The following is a 16,856-nucleotide window of genomic DNA, read 5'->3' on the forward strand; positions in this document are numbered from 1 at the left end:
CTTGTGATTCATAAGTTGAACCCACAACTTCAAAAGACTGGCAGAGCAAGTACATTGCACAAGCCCAAGACAGAATAATCCAAGACAAGCACAAGCAATGAAAACCTAGCCCCTTTATTCGGCTAGTGACATATGTCCCACTTAATAAGATGCAATCCATCCCATCCCCATCTCACCCTTGCCCCACAAGAAGGACCTAGCCAACTTCTCAATTTTATCCAGGACAGCATAATGACCACAATGGAGAAAAAGGAATAGGTAGGCAGAGCTTGGATAGTGGACTCTGTAAGGGTGGTCTTCTTCCACTCCAACTTACCTTTGACTCTATTAAGAATATTATGGTTAAACTCTAGTCTGGGCTTAGAATGATGAACATCAATGCCAAGAAACTTGAAAAGGTATGACCTCCTAGGGATATTTAAGTAGATAGCTAATAACTGGCCAAGGGCATGGCTTGCCCAACTAGGGAGATAGAAAGTGATTTACTCTGGTTATTGTGTTGATTGGCTAGCTAATAATACTTTTCTAAATCAGACTTCAGAATATCACAATTAATAGTATTTAGTTTTGTAACAATAAAAATATGATCAACAAACATGAGATGATAAATGTTACATGAGTGATAAATGTTAACATCTTGGAGACAGCAAACCCATCAAACATATTAGCATGCATTTCTTCGTTAAGTAAACAATTAAGAATCTGAGCACATAAACATAAAATAGATAAGTAGGGAAGTAGAGGATCACCTTGTCTAAGTCCACAGAAGCCCTTCATTCAGGGTCACCTTGATGTGATTTGAACTAGATCGAATCACCTCAAAAGACATTGGGCTTCATAGATTAGGTATAGTTCTCTTATTTATTATTTTTATGTGGTTTAGTCAAAGTCTTAGTATGTTAGGATTTTATTTAATTAGCTAAATCCAACTTTGTGTAGTTTTAGAAAATATTCACAAAATATTCTACAGAAACTGGAATAATATCAAACCAACTCAATAAGATCGCCAACCTCTAGATCTACAACATTGGTATTCATGACCTCTCCAGATCCAGAATCTATCTGTGGCAAAATGAAGAGTTAATCTGAAAAGATAAGAAAGACTAGTTTAGTTAAATTTATTTTAGACTTTTTGATTTAATATCTATAAATAGAGCCTTATGGCTTGTATCTCAGGCATGCTTGAAATAAAATAATTTACAAATCTATCTATTAATTTAATAGAGATATAAATAAAAAATAAATATAAGTATTATCTATATCTATGAGTAATAGTTTATAAACTAATTAATTATTAATTATACTAATTATAATTAATAATAATCATATTGAAGCATATATATTATTATTAAAATAATTAATATCTAAATAATATATTTGCATTAATTAAGAAAGAAATACCTAAATAATTAACATCAATAAAATAAAACAAAATAAATAAATAAATAACACTGCCACCAGTGCTGGGCCAGCACTATGCAGAAAGAGAAAGAGAAGAAGCTAAGGAAAAAGAAGAAAAAAGAAAGAAGAAAGAAGAAAGAAGAAGAAGAGGAGAAGAAGAAAGGAAAGGAACGGAGGAGGAGGATCGGCGCCGGTGTGGAGGGCACTAGCTGTTGGTGGCCAGCCAGCGGCAGGCCTCTCGTCGGTGGCTCGGCTCCGACAAGCCCGAGCCCACGGGCAAGAAAGAGAGAGGGTGAGAGAGAGAGAGGGAGAGAGAGGAAGAGGAGAAGTAAGGAGAAGAGCTCACCTCGGCGATGATAGGCCAACGTCAGCAAGAGGGGGACAGAGAGAGAGGCGGTGGGGACGTCGACGCTGCGACTGCGGTGCCGGCGGGCCCACCGGAGCTAGCTAGCCCGGCCAGCGGATGAGCCCGCGCCACCCCAGCATGGCATGAGGCCGGCATTATGCCATGCAAAAATTTTGTTTTGTTTTGGTTTTTTTAAGGGATAGGTTGTTATATTTTCCTTCCCCCCTTATAGAAATTTTGACTCCGAAATTTAAATCACACTGGTATTGTAAGAAAATCAACATATCTAGTTTCACTATCTTCTAATCAAATCATCTCACCTTTTCAGATTCATAACTCATATTTCGTTTACTAATTTACTCATTAACTCTTAACATTACACAACCACAAGTATCCTAGAGCTAGGTTAGTCAGGTAATCATACTATATCCATAGGCATCAATAATACCACTAGTCTTCAAAGAAAAAAAAAATATAAACTGATTCAACAACATAGAAAGTGTTGTCATCTATTAATTGTATCATGTTCTACTCTAGAATACCTCAACCTGTTCAGATCTATCGCTTCTTCTGCTAACTACAACCATATAATAGTGAAATGACATACTTTTCTATAATAAAATAATAAAACTTATTTAAGTAAATTATCTCTAAGATCTAGAGAATGTATACTCCAATCCCAAACATGCTTAAACTAATACTGGGTAGAACGATAAATACAAGTTATTTCAAGAACATCCGAAATACTTAACTCATGTTCTCTTTCTAGACAAATTATGTCACTAACCTAAACATACTCACCATCATCCGATATCCTCATAAAATTTAGACGATAATACAAACTCTCTTATTTAAAATGCACTGCTCATATGCTTAAACTATTATACAAATTACTAAACAAATCAACATAAGAGATCACATCTATTCATATGACTACAATATCAACTTGTATTCATAATACATTCTTCAAAATAACATACAACACATCTGATTCAACCTGTCAATGTTAATCATAATGCAACATCAAGCAAATTTATACACTCTTCTGATTCTCCACATTATCTTCCTTCTTAATTTGCAATATCTAAAAGATTAAATTCAAACTACCTCAAGAAACATACATGATAAAACTTATAATGCTCTTTCTATCAATCATTTTCTAAATCCAAATTATTTATTCCTCGATTCACATAATGCCAATTTAATCATTATTTATTTAATTACTATCACTATTAATATATCCATCAAAATATCACTTAATGATAACGATATTCAGATCCAAAGACTATTTACTAAGTTCTACTAAGTAATCCAATAATCCCTTCAATATCTCGATGGATATAATACTCAATTCATAATATTAATCCATTGCCACACAACTATTTACTAATCCATCATACTTGATCTTTAAGAATATATAAACATAACTTAGACAAATCCACAAAAATATTGTACATGAACTAAAGCTACTAAGGTTAATCTTCTGAATTGGTCATGCTATTATGATCTACCAATAAAATAACTGACACTAACTAATTCATATAGATCAAAAGACATCAAAAAAATATAAATTACAACCTTACTAGTATATCTTCCATTTCACTTTTTATCATCTCATAACCTTAACTTTACATTCATTAAAAGATCAAATTTCTAAAATATCACAGGTTGCAACAAGCCCCAAAATATATATCCATATACATTAAATAGGTTAAATACCTACGTACCGCAATGAAATAGATAAAAGAGATAATGAGTAACTTTTCATCAGCTACTTCGCGGACTCGATGTCAACCACTAATCTGAAAAATATTTTCACCAAAGGTGGTGAGCACAAAGCCCAGCAAGTATACTCCTCTACAGTCTAAAAGTAGTGTAAGGAAGGATGTCACAAAATATGCATGTATAACATCATGATCATGATAATGCATCCATGCAACATGTCTATCATGTCCATATCTACAACTCACATATAATAATAAAGGAATACATGATATGCATCATTTAAACCATCAAATCTTTGCTCTCATGCTCCCACGGAGCCATAGCCATAAATCATCATGATATATTCATCGAGCTATCCACCACATCATAAACACATGCTCATCAATCATCTCATACATCGAGGAGGGATAGACATCTAGAGGTACTATCACCCGTACATGCCTAGTGACGCTGTATATGACTGGTTATTTGTGGCCAACAGATTGAGGACCCTAGTCGTAAGCCCAAATCTCCCTCTCTATAATCATCACCGCCCACAGCGGGATAGTCAAGAGCACTCAGCTCAACAATAGGCACCATGACCCTGCATCATCGAGTATCACTAGGTCTAAGACCTCTACCTCTCAATCATAGTTTTATATCACTAGTGTCTAGTATCTGATAGAGCAGTGTGATCGCCTGAATGCCATTTAGGCTAACAACCTCAGACGTTGACCATTTATCTCATATGCACCATACAATGAACTCTACTCTTAACCCCGGGTTGAGTTAGTGAAGGGCATTGCCTAGTCCGGACTTAAGTATGTGCTAATACATACAAGTAGTGCAATGATCACATCATCAATCATATGTCATGTACAAAAAATTATCATACTTAGATATGCACCAACAACTTGTAAATAACTATGTAGTAGTAAAGTAAATATGATAATGTTGAGTGATAAATAAATTATTTGCACACATGTCATTTGCATATCATGAATTCATAAAGTTAACATCACATCAATATTACACTATTCTTAGACTAGGGAGGATTTACTTGCCTGACAAGTTTCCAAGTTAATCAACTTCAATCGCGCCACGGATCATCCTTGCATAGCATAGAGCCCACCTCGATAATGAAAGTAATAAAATATAAGCATAACAATTCTACCACTAATTAATTAAATAATCTTACTGACATCCGATATAGGTTTGAGTAGGTCCATCTGAAAATCCGTACCTTTATTAATCCAATAGAGTGGGTATATTAATTATGACGATCTGATGTACCATTAATGGTTATTAATATAGTTCTCATCATATTTACTGTTCCACTAGTTACTGTCGATTCGAAGTAAATAAAATATACCTCCATGGGTTAATTTACTTTAGTGAATATAGCTGCACATCTGATATAGTTATCAAACTCCAATTAGAGATAAATTCCCATTAAAGCAATTCGTAGTGGTACTCTCATCTATTGCCTCATTTATTAATATTAATTTATGATAATTACTATACCTAATAATACTATTCCTTATCAATAATTAATATTAAGGCTCAAGTTTGCCAACAATAAATAAACAACATGACTTAAGTAATTTAAAATGATTAAAGAGTAATTACTCTACTTGAGCTACTTCAAAGCCCAAGAGTCCAACACAAGTCCATGAGATTGGGCCCAAGGCCCTAAAGGAACTAACCTTGCAATGTCTAAAGCCTCTTGGGCTAGGTTGTAGCCCAACCCAAACAACATGGGCTGGGCCACAGCCCAACCCAAACAACATAGGTTGGGCCGCAGCCCGACCCACCAACTTGGGCTGGGCTGCTTGTAGCCCAACCCACCGCTTGCCACCAACTTGGGCTGGGTTCCCTGCAGCCCAACCCACCACTTGGGTTGGGTCGCACCCAACCCAAGTCCGAGATGGGCTGGGCCGCAACCATCCTCACTCGAGGTATGCTGGGAAGAAAGGGAGGGGCTACTGGTGATTGCCGACATCGATAGTCGGCCACTCGCTTCTGGCCTTCCTCTCCGGTGATGCGATCTCCCCTTTTGACCAAGGCTCGATCTATTCCGATTTTCAGATCTGGAAAGGATCTGACATAGAACTTTGAAAATAGATTTTGAAAGATGCTGCTGTCGGATCGATATGATATTTTGATATGTTGTAGCCCCAGAAAATATCTTTCAAAAAATTAAGTTTCAGGTGAATCGGGTGGTGAGATCTCGAGATATAATCCGATTAGTGGATGAACATCAGGGAGTCTATCTTACGATCCATGGATGGAGGCATGAGATCCTAGGTGATGGTGGATGGTAGTGACCGATTAGTGGACCGGCTTTAATGGGGTGGCACCGATGAGTAAATGGAGGTGGAAGGGTTATGGATGATAGAAGGGGTTAGGGAAAGATGATAGATAGATTGGAAGAAGGGGGAGGAATGGGCCGCCCATAAGGGACTATGGTGATTGGCCGGTCGAGAGAGGCTAGAAGCGGCAACGCCGGGGAACGAGAGAATAGGAGAGAAGAAGACGAAGGAGACAAGGCAAAACTCAATTCATTTAATAATGATTCCATGATTGCCATCCACACATAATAATGCTTCCATGGTTGCCATCCACACCTTTAGAGGTTAACCAAATAATTCAAAATTGACAATTATTAACCCTAAAATAGTAGATTTTCGTCGACCGTGCCCGATCGCGTTCGAACCCACATTTTGCGTTCTCTATATGTGCAAATGCAATGCAAGTGTTCGCAGGCGTATTCGAACACGGCGTTCGAACGGACATTTCACACTCTCTGTATGTGCGAACCTGATGCAGGTGTTCACAAGCGCGTTCGAATGCACTCCATCCGCGTTCAAACGCGACATACCAAAAATTTATTTTTCTATGAATTAAACACTAAAACAAGAAATAAAGATACCCCTAAAGTGTATCCATGCTCGAGACGATATCAGTGAAGTTCAAATCGTATCATCTGGCCAGGGGAAAAGGCACACATGTGCCAATCGGTGAGGAAGCATGATTGACATGGAGGGGAGAGCTCAATGGCGATGAGGGAGCGGATTGGCGAGTCACCGAAAAGATCAATTAAAGACCCATACTAGAAGGATGAGGGGGTCGAGGGGAGTGTGCATGGTGCACAAGTGGCCAGCTAAGGTGGCCGGTAGTGAGGGGAAAGGCTCCTCCATGGCCGGCGGCCATGGAGTTGGCCCACACCGTCGCCCAGGCTACGAGAGCCCCGGAGTAAGGTGCCAACGACTCTCCCTTGTGGAGGTAAAGCTATTGGGGCCGGTGCGGGAAGGCACGAAGCCGCCGGCTAGCCAATCACCCGACGAGGTCGACGATGAGGAAGAAGGAAGGGAGAAAGCACTAACAAAATTAATAACCCAAATTAACCTTGTGAGCCGGAAGGAGACTTATCGACGAGTTGGACCATGGGATCGACGGGCTCCGATGGCGCTCTAGCGAGATAGGAGGAAGAAGGGGAAAATGGTGGCTATGGGGGAAGAAAAGAAGAGAAAGAAAAGAAGAAGAAAAAAAAGAAAAGTAGAGAAGGAGGGGGAAAGGGTAAGGCAGTGCACGTGTCGGGCACGTGCGCTCACTATTTTTTTTATATACTAGGACGAGATGTTACAAGTATAACAAACATCCATCGATACACTGTATATGAAATATCATAGTCCTCCGTATTCCTTTCATTACCGTCCTATGAAACAATTAGTTCAACTTCTAAATCATCTATTAGTTATAATTTAATAATCATATCTATAAGCTCTATGAATAACTCTATCAAGTTATCTCTCCAATTAGTACCCTCAAAACAACTAACATGTCAAAGCACATAATATCTCAATTTAACATCTATGATTAACAACCAACATATCTCATTTCTAATTAAATCACTTAAACCTCATTTTTTCTCAAGAGTCTCAACTTAATATTCTATCACATCCTCTATACAAAGTTGATAGGCACTGATACCAAATGATAAGCTCTGATACCAATTGATATGTTCCGATTCCACTTGATGAGTTCTTGAACCAAAAATAGGCTACGCAACGATTCCCTCAAGATCTGGATGTATTATAGGAATCAATTTATGCGACCGTGGGAAAATATTCGTCAAATATTCTCCAGTAGTAAAAAAATTACGAAACTAATTGGGTTAGATCTGTAACTTCCTGATCCACCTTCGAATTGTAGCAGGGACAAAAACATGAAATAATGTGGGTGATGGCGGTAGTGATGGGTGGAGTGGATGTTAAGGTTATGAATGGGTATGAAGATGAAGGTGGATCGTGGATGTGATTAAGGGATCTAGACGAAGGGAATGAAGTGGTCGATATCCCAAAGAAGAGGGAGGCTCGACAGTCGAGGGAGATTAGAAGTTAGGAGAAACCTTGCCAACAGTATAGGTGGAAGGATGGTGAAGAGGGAGGGGGAGAAGTCTAGACAGAAGATAGGAGGCAAGAAATCAATAATCCAATAGCATTCTTCTTCCTACTCCAATTAGGGTTTCCTTCACATATATATAGAGGCTCACCCTAGGGACTCATCAACTAAATTAAACAACTATAACAAATCCTAATAAATTAACAACTAAGTTAAAACCCTAATAAACCAACTAAACCGGTCTTCCTTATCTTCTTGGATTAACTCTCGGATTAAGCTTTTGTTTTGTCACTGATAGATTCCGAATCTATAGAAGTCATGAATATCAAAGTTATAGATCTGTAGGTTTAGGACCTTATCTGAATTTGGATATGTGTAGAATATTCTGCGAATATTTTCTCGAAACTACGTAGAGGTGGATTTAGCTAATTAAATAAAATCCTAACCTACTAAGACTCTAACTAAACCAAATAACCAAATAAGATAATTATACTCAATCCATTGAGCCTAATCTCCCTTTGATGTGATCCGATCTTATGAAGGACCAGCGGTCGAACCCCATCGAACTGATATCCCACAAGTCAAGGTGTGTCATGCGAGTGTCAATGATCCCCTCTTATCTATGCCCACACATCATTCCCCACCTTCGTTGCAAAACCCAAGACCTATAGTGGTGGAACCCGAGAGGCGTGCGGCACCGGTCCGCTTCGTCGATGAGGAGGACTGGCACTATGAGGATGAGGTTGATCCCTATGGAGATGGTGATGGTCGTGCTCGAGGATTTAGAGAGGGTGATCAACTTGCACAAAGGTTTAGACATGAACTAAGGATCTTTCGCGAACCTGACAATGCTATTCGGGGGAGAACCGCACGCTTGGACTTTCCAAAATTCTAAGACAGTGATCCAATGGATTGGGTGTTTCAAGTTGAACAATATTTTGATTGTCAAGGTGCAGCGGAAGATGCAAAAGTCCGGATGGCAAGCTTTCACCTCCAAGGAATGGCATTGCATTGGTATAGATTAATTCTTCGTGGTGGTGGATTTATTGGATGGGTTGATTTTTGTAGGAGGATTACATGCAGATTTGGGACAGCGACATATGAAGATTTTGTTGCCACGTTAAGCAAGATGGTCCAGAGGACAACCGTATTAGAGAACCAAGCTGAGTATGAAAGAGTTAGTAGTCGTTGTGAGCCACCGTGTCTCGAACGAACATTGATGAGTACATTTATTTCAGGATTGCGAGATGAGATACAAGCAGATATTCATGCTCTATATCCTACTACTCTTGAGGAGGCCTTTGAGAAGGCCGTGAGGATGGAACAAAAGCATAGGGCTCTAAAGATGGCAGTGAAAACAAATTGGGGCAACCGAGATGGGTTGTTTGCACCTAGAATGCCGGCTGGAAATTCTAGTTTGTGTTCAAATGCGGAAAGGGTCACGTTCAAACGCCCTTGTGAACATCTGCATGAGGTTCACAAAAATAGAGAATACAAATTATGCGTTTGAACGCGGTCGGGCGCTTTTGAAAGCCTGGATCACGTTCGCACATACAAAGAACACCTTCTGTGCGTTCAAACGCGATCGGGCGCGTTCAAATGCGATCGGCGGGATTCCACTAGGATTAGGGTTAGTTATTGTTATTAGGGCTTATTGGCTAGCCTATAAAGGTGTGGATGGCAACCAAATTTATTATGCTATTAGATTATTAATTTCTTGCTTCCTATCTTCTCTCTATTCTCTCTACTCTAATCTCCCTCGTCCCTCTTCACCAACCTACCACCTCTATCATTGGCAAGGTCTCTCCTAACTTCTAATCTCCTTCATCTGTCGAGTCCTCCCTCTTCCTTGGGATCTTGACCACTTCTTCCCCTTCATCTTTATCCCTTAAACAACATCAACCATCTACCCTCATCTCCATTATCATCCATAACCCTAACTTTCACTCCACCCATCCCCACCACCATCATCCGCACTAAATCGTACTTTTTTCCCAGTTGTAGTTCAAATCGGCAAAAAATATAATGTGAAAACATAGATCAGGGAGTTACGGATCGATTCAATTTAGTTTCGCAATTTTTGGAATATGGTAGAATATTCGACAAATATTTTCCCTCAGTTGCACGGGCTACTTCCTACAATAAATTTAGATAATGGAATTGTTTCGTAACCCTATCATTGGTATTAGAGCCTATCAAGTTGGTATCGTAGACCCTATCAGGTTGTATCCTCACAAAGACCCATTTGCCGATGTCGAACTCCTGCTCCCGATGGCTGCGAGTATAAACTTGCTTTATACGGTTTTGAGCAAGTTTAAGATGGGCATGCAACCTCCTCAATGTGGCGTTTCTATCCATCAAATCTAAATCCACCTCTGTCCGATCTGCAGATGCCACTAGGTCATAAGCGCATAATATCGGAGTCGTGCGCTCATACACCACATCAAACGGAGTCATGCTAATGCTGGTGTGGTAGGCGGTGTTGTAAGACCACTCCGTCCACGATAAGATTTCCAACCATCGTCTTGGCATATCTCCCACAAAGCATTGGAAATACTGCTCAATGCCTTAATTGACTACCTCAGTTTAGCCATCCGTCTGTGAATGGCAGGCTAAACTGAAGTTCAATTGAGTCCCCTGCAATATAAAAAACTCGCTCTCAAATATACAATCACGATCCGAGACAATCATGCGTGGCATGCCATGCAACCGCATCATCTCTCACAAATTTTAGCCACTGCCTTAGCTGAAAATTGATGTGACAATGCAGAAAAGTGCACATACTTGCTCAATCTATTAATCACCATAAAAATAACGGAATAACCACGTACTAGTGGAAGACTTTTTTTGAAATCGATAAAAATGTCTTCCCAAACACGGTCCGGTATTGGTAGAGGCTGAAGTAATTCGGCTAGTTTCAATGTGGTTGCCTTAGCCCATTGACAGACTTCAAAAGCACGGACAAAACTCCTCACATCCCACCTCAATCCTAGCCATGTGCCATGTGCAGCTTTGTGATATCCTCATATAAGTCCTCAAGACACCCTCATGACCAGCCTTTCGAGTTTGGTGGAAGTGCTCCAATAATTTTTGTCGCTATCCATCATTTGCGGGCACCCAAATGCACCCGCGGTCTAGTAGCAAACTGCCTCGATTCTCTAACTCTAGATGGTGCTCCAGATCATCCAATACCTCATGTAATAATCTCATAACATCTGCGTCAGATGTACATGCATACCTCAGCTTATCAAGGAAGGGAAAAGTATAAGAAGAAAAGGCTGCGAGCTCGGTGGTATCGGGTTGGCGCGATAGTGCATTTTTTGTATTGAATTTCATAATCATACCCTAGCAATTTTGTGACCCATCTTTGCTGTGCCGGAGTGTGAATTTCATAAAAAACACTTAGTTCGTCCTTCTTCCTCTAATAATGAAATCGAAGCTGAAGAAATGTGGAAAAAGCATAAGGCAGATTCAGAAAATTCCTGAGTGGCTGCAAGGTATCCAAGGTAACTCACTCAAATTTCCTAGAATTGAGTTACCCACTTCGATGGTGATAAGCCCTAGAGCTTGGGCTCATATGTGTAGAAGATTTCTTCAATTTACTACTATTCCTAAAGACCAAAGGGTCTTGTTTGCCTCACTATATCTCAATAATAAAGCAAAATCCTGGTTTCAAAATTATCAAGGGAAAGGTAAATTAGATTGGACTCAATTTGAGGAAAATCTTTGCGTAAGGTTTGATGATCTAAGATTTGATAATGTCATAGGAGAATTCGACAAATTGAAATAAGAATGATTTGTCACTGAATATCAAGAGAGATGTTATGAGCTAAAATCACTTATGCTCATAAGGTACAAGTACTTTACGTAAGAGCATTTGTTCAAAGATTCCTCCGCTAGCTTAAAGATGATAACAGACATCTTGCCCACGTTTAATCTCCAAAATTTTTGTCATTCTATCTGTTTAGCTAAAATGCAGGAAACCTCATTAGAATTTCAAGTTAAAGTAGTTAAATACCATAGCAAACCTCTATTGGTCAAGACAACTTACCCTTTCACTCAGCCTCAATTTACCAATGCCTTCACAACTCCCTCCGTCCCACCCAAGTCCTCTTCTCAAACAAGTACCAACTCTTTTATCCAACCTCCTACTACTAAGTCGACTTTATAGCCTTCTATTCCCACTAATGTCTTTAAACCCATTACCCCTTCTGTCCCAATCCACAAATTGTCTTTTGCTGAGATGAAAGCTAGATGGGATAAAGAGTTATGTTACAATTATGATGAGGTTTGGCGAAAGGGTCATAAGTATTCGAAACAATTGCTCTTCATGATGAATTTGGACACTGAGGAGGCAAAGGAAGTACTCGAAGACATCACTCTAGCTAATCCTTCTTCGGATTCAGGATCTGCTATAGAGATCTCATTATATACCTTATGAAACACCAACCTTCAAATATATGGGCCCCTCATGTGGGTAGAACACACGTAATTTTCACATGACCTATTGGTCAATATTTACACAATATACAGAATAAAAATCTAATATTTTAACCAATTAAGATACCACAAGCTGTAATAAGCCCCAAAATACCTATCCATATACCTCATCGTAATAAATGTCTGCGTAAGAGCTATAGTCCATCTAACTTATTTACAATAATAAAATAAAATAATGAAATTATAAGTAGATCTTCGCCAGCTCCTCTGCAAACTCGGTGTCATCTACTAATTAGAAAAATATTTTCACCAATGTGTAACAACCTATCTTAAAAAAATTATTATTATTGTCACCAATGTCACCAATGTCATTTACTACTGGCCTTGTGCCATGCAGTTGGTAGCGGGGAGGGCCGCCGACCCGCCAACCTCTCCCTCTTTCAAACACTCTTTCTCTCTCTCCCTCTACTACCACTGCTACCTTGCTGGCTTGCCGCCGCTGCCTCCTCCACTAACTCAAATTAATAAGACTAGTATCTTATTCTACACACAATAGTATATAATAAATTGTTAAGATTACTGAAATTGCATATATTATGAATATCAGTACATAAATCTAATAATTATAATTTACAACACTATCTATTAATCTAATAGAAATATAAATACATAGTTACATCAAAATAAGTATTATCTATATTTATGCATAATATTTTATAACCTAGTTAATCATCAATTATACTAATTATAATTAATAATCATCATGTTGAAGAATATATATTATTATTAAAATAATTAATGTCTAAATAATTTATCTACATTAATTAAGGAAGTAATACCTAATTAAATAAATAAATGAATATAAAATAAAGTAGATAATAAAACAATGTCACTATTGCTGGGCTCGGCCCAGCACTGCCTGCTATAGTGCTGGGCTGCACTATGTAGAAAAGAAAGGAGTAGAAACAGAGGAGGAAGAAGAAAAAGAAAGAAAGCAGAAGAAGGAGAAGAAGGAGAAGAAGAAGAAGAAGAAGAAAAAGAAGAAGAAGGGAGGAGGAGAAGAAAAAGAAGAAGAGAGAAAAAGTAGCGATGTGCTAACTTTTGATTTCGCATCGGACGCAAGGTCACCTGTTGATACGGTTGTACCCATCACAAACATCTAACTACCGATGTCGAACTCCTGCTTTCGATGGCTACGATCATAAACTTGCTTCATGCTGTTTTGAGCAATTTAAGATGGGCACGCAACCTCCTCAATATGGCATATTTATCCATCAATACTAAGTCCACCTCCATCCAATCTACAGATGCCACTAGATCATAAGCGCATAATGTCAGAGCCGTGCACCCATATACCACCTCGAACGGAGTCATGCCAATGCTGTTGTGGTAGGCGGTGTTGCAAGACCACTTAGAAACTCCAACCATCGTCTCGGCATCTCTCCAACAAAGCACCTCAAGTACTACTCAATGCCTCGATTGACCACCTCGGTTTGGCCGTCCATCTGTGGATGGTAGGCCGAACTAAAGCTCAATCGAGTTCCCTACAATCTGAAAAACTCCATCCAAAAGTCACTCATAAATACACGATTACGATCGGAGACAATCGTGTGTGGCATTCTATTTAACTGAGCAACATCTCTAACAAAAATTTTAGTCACTAATTTGGTTGAAAATAGATATGACAATGCAGAAAAATGCGCATACTTGCTCAACATGTCAACCACCACAAAAATAACTAAATAACCATGTACCAGTAGAAGACCCTTCATGAAATCCATAGAAATGTCTTCCCAAGCACGGTCCGGTATCAATAGAGGCTATAGTAATCCGGTTGGTTTTAATGTGGTTGCCTTAGCCCTTTGATAGATTTCACAAGCACGGACAAAACTCCTCACATCCCACCTCACTCCTGGCCATGTGCAGCTCTGTGATATCCTCATATAAGTCCTCATGACCAGCCTCTAGAGTTTGGTGGAAGTGCTCCAATAATCTATGCCACAATCTATCATTTGCGAGCACCCGAATGGACCCGCGGTCCAACAACAAATCGCCTCGATTTTTCAACTCTGGATGGCACTTCAGATCGTCCAATATCTCCTGTAACAATTTTATATCATCGGGGCCAGATGTACATGCATACCTCAGCTCATCAAGAAAAGGAAAAGTGGGAGAAGAAAAGGCTGCAAGCTTAGTGGTATTGGGTTGGTGTGATAGTGCATCCGCCACTCTATTTCCGTTCCTTTCTTGTATTAATTTCATAATCATACACCAGCAATTATGTGACCCATCTCTGCTGTGCCATAAAGTATGGAGGGCCCATTTAATTGGTTTGGATAATGAATTGCCTATCGATCAAATAAGGCCTCCACTTTATCACCGCGTGCAGAATTACAAACATCTCTCTCACGTAGGTCGATAATTTCTGGGATTTTTGTGATAAAGCCTTGCTAAGAAAGGCTATGGGATGTCCTCCTTACATTAGTACAACTCCTATGCCAACTCCCGATGCATCACATTCCACAATGAACTCTTTGGTGAAGTCCAATAGAGCTAAAACGGGCACCATTGTCATTGCTGTTTTTTAGGTTTTTCAAACGTTGTGGTGGCTTCATCCGTCCATCTAAAAGAGTCCTTCCTCAGCAAAGAAGTGAGAGGGGCAGCGATCTTGCCATACCCAATGATAATACACGATCAGCCCCAAGAATCCTCGCAATCCTATGGTGGAAGTAGGGATCCGCCAAGTGGTCATGCATGCTACCTTTTGAGGATCCACCGCCATTCCTTCCGCTGTGATATTGTGGCCTATGTGGTACTCCCTATAGGCACTTGGATTTCTTAATCTTCAGCTAGTTTTGCTTCAACAAATTTAGCATATCCCCTAAATACCGTCAATGCTCTAATTGAGTCCTGCTATATATCAAAATATTGTCAAAGAATACCAAGACATACCTTTGTAGTAAAGGCCAATTAATATCATTCATGAGGCTTTGAAAAATAGCTGGAGCATTGATACGACCAAAGGCATCACTCGAAACTCGTAGTGCCCGTCCGGAGTCCGAAATGTCGTTTTGTGCACATCCGCCGGGTGAACTTTAATTTTATGATACTTGGCCCTCAAGTCATGCTTGCTAAATATGGTCGCCCCTGCAAGCTCGTCCAACAGGTCCTCTATGACCTAAATAAGATACCGGTCCTTAACGGTGATGGCGTTTAGTGCCCAGTAGTCGACATAAAAATGCCATGTCCCATCCTTCTTTCTCACCAATAGCACGAGCGATGAGTAAGAGCTATGACTAAGTTATATGAGGCCTTGCTCCAACATCTCAGCTACCATCTTGGAGATAACTTCTTTTTGGACACGTGGATACCGATATGGCCTCACGTTCGTCAGTGCAGCCCCGGGTACAATCTCTATGCGATGGTTCATCATTCGCCTTGAGGCAAATTTATCTAATAAATTAGACAACTTGATAGTAATATCTGGACTCATTTGAGGCTCGTCTCCTGCTAGTCCTAACTGAAGAAGGTAGGCCAAATCACTCGCACAAGGTAGCCCCACCATCGGCTGCATTGCTGGAATCGACGGAGACCGAACGCCATCAAGCCGCACATCTTTGTTTCCTTGCTTAAATTTCATCCACATACTTCGAAAATCACATGTGACGGGTCCTAAGCTCTATAACCATTGAGTGCCAAGGATAATGTTTACTCCTCGCAGCGCCAACGAATACAAGTCCACAATGATGTCGTGTCCTTGCACCCGTATACCGACTCGACGACACGAGCCCTCCTCAACGGTCTCCTCACGGACCTCCTCTGAACACTCTCCACCTCCAACAACCTCATCGTCCTCCTCAAGACTGTCGATGAGCATCATACTCCCGATCGGTTTGGAACACCGATGACAGTGGGTGAAACGTTCATCACATCAAAAGCGAAAGCCCTTCGCTCTTCACTCCTCCACCTAGGCAGGTGTGAGAGTTTAAATAAGGGGGGGGGGGTCTTGTGCCTCCCCTAACATCAGAAGAGATCTCAAAGTTGGTCATGGTCTAGTACTAATAGCCACTGTCTTTAAACTCACAAAATTTCTAGCCGACGTTCTAGGCACAAACTTCCCATCTCGATTGCCCCAACTTGTTTTCGCTGCCATCTTAAGAGCCTTATGCTTTTGCTCCATCCTCACGACCTTCTCAAAAGCCTCCTTAAGAGTGGTAGGACAAAGAGCACGAACATCTGCTTGTATCTCCTCTTATAGCCCTGAAATGAATGTGCTCATCAATGCCGGTTCGAGCTAAGGTGGCTCGCAACGACTACTAACTCTTTCAAATTCTGTTTGGTACTCCAATACAGTCATCCTCTGAACCATCTTGCTCAATGTGGTGATACGATCTCCCTTTTTGGACAAGGCTCGATCTATTCTGATTTTTCAGATCTAGACTGAATCTGACACAGAACTTTGGAAATAGATCTCGAAAGATTCCACCGTCAAATCGACATGAGATTTCTATATGTTGTAGCCCCAGAAAAGAGCTTTCCAACAAATTAATTTTCAAGCAAA

Source organism: Typha latifolia, chromosome 15 (genome assembly GCF_019914945.1).
Source record: "Typha latifolia isolate L0001 chromosome 15, TyphaL0001v2, whole genome shotgun sequence".
In the NCBI taxonomy this organism is placed as follows: Eukaryota; Viridiplantae; Streptophyta; class Magnoliopsida; order Poales; family Typhaceae; genus Typha; species Typha latifolia.